Raw genomic sequence first — 6,125 nt, 5'->3', positions numbered from 1 at the left:
ACAGAGAACACAATCACATCCACACACTTAGACACATTCTCCTGCACAGTACTCATACAGCACACATACACACACACACACACGCGTGCACACATGCACACATGCACACACACACACACACACACAGACACACATACGCAAACACCTGGCATCTGCAGTCCTTTCACTACAAACCTGGCAAAAACTACAAAAGACTAAACTCAATAACAGGTTTGTGTATTCATGTCTGACTATTATGTCTACAATGAATTTAAAGTCATATTGCCTGAACCATGTAGGAATTGCTACCCTTTTTGATACATAGTCCCTTCATTTTAGGGGACCAAATGTAATTGGACAATTGGCACCTCAGCTGTTTCTTGTGTTGTTGCATCATTAGTTAATGCACGAAAATGGGAACATTAATTTCCTCCAAAAACAAGTGTCACCAATATCCTCACCTGTTTTCAGTACTGCGTTCTGCACCCTCCCTTTGCGAGTATAACATGGCTGAGTCATCATCTCTGACCATCTAGGAGATTGGCGACATAGTGTGGGGATTTTTGATGATTCCTCTAAACAGAATCTTCAAAGAAACTTGAGATCCTTTGGGTTGTGCTTGTGAGTTGCCCTCTTCCGTTCTAACCACAAAATTCAAGTCTGACCACTTTATAGCACAAGCTAAGGTATTGTACGATATTTTGAGGCATGGGATCATATCCTTGCAGAAAAATTAATTCACGATCAAGTTTAAGTTTCATGGAGAGGTTTGGCTGAAAAACTTATTATATTTGCTGGAGTTCATGAATCCACGCACTATAGCGAAACTCCCAGAACCAATAGATGCAAAATAACCCCTTAACAACCCTTCAGCATCACCCTATGTTTTTCAACATACACATCCATCTTCTGATGCTAACCCCACAGCTGGTGTAATGGGGTGAAAAGCTCTATATTGGTCTGATTCGACTCTTACACCCAATTCCAACTGAAGTTCCAATACTATTCTGCAATTTAGAAAACTCAAGGAGCTCATTTTTGTTGATTGCTCTCTATACAGACTTTATTTTTGGGTGAATTATTTCCACATGATTTAAAAAACTCTTGACAGGTCAGAGCTGTTTTGGCAGCACGAGGGGGACCTACACAATATTAGGCAGGTGGTTTTAATGTTGTGGCGGATCGGTGTATATATATATGTATATATATATATACACACACACACACACACACACATCTACAAACACAGGTTTGTAAAGTTACATAAGGCATTCATAGAGCATCACAGGACACCCATTGAAGAGGCATTCATATATCTATATGAAGCAGAATTAAAAATAATTATTCATATTCAGGAGCTATGAGGCTGGTCAAGTTGTTAAATTCAGAACATGGATTGGCTTAAAATATGGACATTAACAGTGATCACATGCACAGTGCACAAACACATGCATGTAGATATACGCAGAACAGTAATCATGCATTGCACTGGACTCTGTATCATGTTGCTCATTTATGACAGTTTGTACAGAGCTCTCGTGGTGGAGCGATGAAGGACACACTTTGGCCTTTTTTTGTCTCACTCCCAAAGGCTTTTTTTCACTGACGGCTGAATCATTCGAGCCTCCTGCAGAGTTTAGTGAAAGTCCCCAGCGCTCCCCATGAGACTGACAAAAGTTTGTCTCTGAGAGAGTGGCCTGATTCTGTGGATCATTGTTGAATAGCTGCATCCGGTCATGTTGTCCACATGTACGTAGTGTGGGAGGTCTTCAGGGAGTCTTCTTACATACTGAGTTCAATAGATGTTTGCTGCACAAACCCTTCTTCCCATTAAAATAATCACATACTGCCAAAAATAACTCCAACAGTCATCACGCTTTTTGAAACAGACTAGAGTTTTTGTTGTACTGTGTGGTAAATGGAGCATTTGGTTAACTGGTGCAGTACTTGTATGGCTTAGCTCACGGAGGTCTTTACCATCAAATTAGGCCATCATTTGTAAAGAGAATCAGACATCACAAACAAAGCAAATGACAACACTTAATTACCCTATGCTAAGATCACATCATACAAGTATTCCAACTTTTAAAACAAACAAAATTAGTTTCAAACAAAAAAAGAAGTGCATGCTGTTCAAAGCTTGTCAGCTTAGAAAATCCATGCACTTTTTTTGTTTGAAACTAAATCTTTGTGAATTGCTGATGTACTCAGTGAGGAAAGATGCCACCTACTGGAATGTGTGCTTTACTGCATGTAAAATTCCCCAGGGTTGTTGTCAATTTTCATTTGTTTTAAAGTTCCAGTTCAATTATGTTCACTTTCTAAAATCAGAAAAAGATACTGCTCAATCTTAGGCTTTAAAAACATTTTTTTAAAGAGGCTCTACAGAGCTCTCGGTTATTTTAATTAAAAAATAAAATAAAACAAAAATGAACATAGTTTCTGTTTGTGATGATACAGAGCAGATTTGAGGCAGACAGTTATTTGAAATACTTTAAATACCTATACAATTACTGCATGTCACTGACCATTATAATAAACATTTATTTTAACATATACTCAGAACAAAAGGTGTTATTTCAAATTTCCTTTATTCTCAGGAATCTGCAAGAGAGTCTTTTCAAGTTTTACAGCATTTAAATAGTTAAATTACTTCAAATGAATACTCATCCTAGGTGTGGTAGTCAGATCTATTTAGTGCATTTGGTTGGTATTTTGGCATGTCTATGTTTTCTTTGGTTCACTGACGTTTAGTTAATAAAATTAATTGCTCTACTCTCTAAATCATAATTGCTCTACTAACCATATCACAACATGTGTGACCACAAGCTGATGAACACAATCAGAAATAGCATTTAAAAAACACAGTGGTGTTAGAAAGAAAGAAAGATAGCTTTCATAAGTGTAACAGAGAAGTTATCTCTATCATCCTGACATTTGGTAGCAGACCAAAGTGGAAGCTGGGTGCATAACTGCAGTATATGCAAATTACAAACAATGCTTCAAAAACAATGGAATAAACACATAAATGTGAACTAAGAATGAGTTATCAATTAAATAAATGTGTATTGTCAACAAGTATTTGAAATTAATTACAACAATTGTAACTATTTATTTATTTATTTATTTGCAAAGCAGCTGTTGTAATGTGCCTCATAGTGATTTTTCACGCACCCCCTAGTGGCAAATACTGGGATAACCAGAGGAATGATAAATTCTGAAAATTAGCACAGTGATTTGCAGATTATACACAACTCCAGTTTTTACATGCTTTTCAGAGAGTGAACACAAAATGCCTTAACACACCTTACCATATTGACTATACCACAATGAGCCTGTGTTTGTACTGTATGTCCCACCGTTTATCTGGAGTAAATGAGAGAAAATTAGAGCTGAGGTGGATATAGAACTAGAGACCCCCTCAGAGGCCCCGCCCCCACCCTGAGACCCATGTTGATTGGCAGGACCCCATGTCTTGGTTCAGTACAGACAAGCAGATGGCTGAACTGAGAGAGCTGGCACTGGAGTAACAGTGTAGCCATATTGCTCTGTTGAATGACAGCTTCAGGGGTCCAAATTGATAAGCAATATAAATAATATAAGACAATATAAACAAATAAACAAAAATACACAGAGCATAAGGTCCGTTACTGTAAGATGCTGTCCCAGAGCACATTCCGGCGGTCTGACATACGGGATTTTAGAATTAATTTGAGGGGTCAGGCGTGGAGCTGGATGAGCTGTGCAGGGGGATCTCAGGGTGAAGAGGATCAGCTCAACCTGTCCCCTCACAGGGGTCTGGGGAAGGAGAGTATGCTCAGAAACAGAATCCCAGCATAGGAAAAGAGAGAGCCTGTGCACACGGAGGGATGATGACTACCTCATGACAGGAGTCCAGAAGCAAGAAGGCTACGCACGGGCAGAGTCTAGCTTCCTGAATACAGAAATGGCTGAGCCCACCACGTGCTGCCAATCACTGACTTGACTGAAGGAATCAAAATGATTTGCTGAACAGAACAATCTTTTGTTTGGTTAAAACAAATGAAAACACACAACTCTGTGTTATAACATTATTTGTTTTGGGGTTTTTTGTTTGTTTGTTTGTTTTTTTAAAACCAAATGGCAGCATGTGCATTTGTACTGGAAGTAATCTATAGGGGTGACATAGCTAAGGAAGTAAGAGCGGTTGTCTGGCAGTCGGAGGGTTGCCAGTTCGATTCCCCACCCTGGGCATGTCGAAGTGTCCCTGAGCAAGACACCTAACCCCTAATTGCTCTGGTGAATTCGAGGCATCAATTGTAAAGCGCTTTAGATAAAAGCACTATATAAATGCAGTCCATTTACCATTTAATCTAAATAAACAAGTGCAGTGAATGATAATAATTTAAATAGATGGTGGCAATCTGAATATTCAGCATTTACCATCAGACAAAAAAAGTCAACATGTAAACAGATCAGTACTCTACTGTTCTGGTGCTTATGTGGCCTGCCAATGCCTGGGTGTTTTTTTTTTTACTTTATTATACAACCGCCATTTTGAAATGTTGTTGTTTAAATTGCCCAATAGTGGATGCATTATGCATACAAATGTGCCTGTTAATCAGTCACAGGAGCACAGGCTGATTTACAGAGAGACTGTGAAAGGTCAAACCCTGTAAAATGTTCACTTTCTATTGTACTCGCGAACATAACAGCCCTGCGGTTATGAAGACAACTTCCTGTTGCTGCTGCTAGTATCTTTCAAGCCCAGCATCAACTTTCCGCGTCCTACCATAAAGGCAGACTTCCCCTCGGTCACATGAGTTATTAACACAATACATGGGTGTTAGCAGTCAAAACTGAGCCTGAAATCTTTTTTCAATTTAAAAATGAGCACCCAACGTAGGCTACTAACAACAACAAAAATTATTATTAATGTAAGCCGTACTTCAAACATAAAGAAGAACATCATACTGAGCTCACATTAGTGGCCTGTTCCTGCGAACAGTGGGCATAAATAGCACAGTTAAATTCAGCTTGTGGTTTATGTGGAGTTGATTTCTTTTTACTTTCTCTTTTTTGCATGAGTGAAACCATTCTCTGTACTTTTAAGTGTTTGTGCTGTACGTAGCTCAGACTTAAAGTCTGCAAATAGTTCTTCATTTGGCTGCATGCGTATTAACCTTTGCGCCAGTACTACGTGGCGGTGCTGGCGGGTGTGGGCGCGTGTTATGCATTAAATTGATATATCACACTCTGTGGTAGCATTAAAAGACGCTGCACCTAACGAAACGTTGTCAACGATTTTTCGTAATTTCTTGGAAAATACTATTATTATTGAGGACGTCTGGGCATAGCTAAGCCATTTGTTTGCTGATAGCCTAGCTGACATCGTTTTCTGGATAGGACTGTGTCATTGATTTACTGTCTCTGTCTCTATCTACTGAACACAGATGAAATGTTATATTGCTATGTAAGTATTACTGCTCAAAATATTTCAGTTATATACGTTATTTTTGAAATTGAGTGTCTTTAAATAGGTTAGTGGTATTATATGTGGATATATCTATAAGCTAACGCGGGTCATTCACCAAGAGACCTTCCGAGTTCTCCATCGGTTCTCCTCACACCACAACTCAATTTGTCTCCTCTGACCGTTATTCCTTGTAACCCTGGTCTGTGCCTGGTCTCTTGGACGCCTAGCAGGCTCATAATGGTAAGGTTGTGGTCCGTCATATGCGTTTGCATAAACATTTACAACCGCTTGTGTCAAAACTAGTGTTGAGATCCAATCTTCTTATTGTTCAACTTGACCGCTCTCCCTTCTGTTAAGTCACTTACGGGTTGGCGTTTTTTTGGATGCTGAAGTAAAATTCTCTCACAAAAAAACGACTCCAGAAGTCACCTGTGTGTATATATAACTATATTTCTATGAACATCTAGTTCCTACATCATTTTCCTACACATCGATTCACTGGGGTCTCCAACCTGCAATATGCTCTTTAATACCACTAATTAAATCAACTGGCAGTAGGCTACACTGCATCAGAGAAACTAGCTGTTTCAACCCGTGGCTCCCCACCCAATCAGAAGTTATAAACGGTACTGGTATTTTCTGTGCTATTTTTCCATTGGCTGAACAAAACAAATTTAATTTAATTTTTTTC

The sequence above is a fragment of the Anguilla rostrata genome, chromosome 5 (genome assembly GCF_018555375.3).
Source record: "Anguilla rostrata isolate EN2019 chromosome 5, ASM1855537v3, whole genome shotgun sequence".
NCBI classification, from domain to species: Eukaryota; Metazoa; Chordata; class Actinopteri; order Anguilliformes; family Anguillidae; genus Anguilla; species Anguilla rostrata.
The sequence above is the reverse complement of the archived record's forward strand: the minus strand, read 5'-3'. Positions refer to the sequence as shown.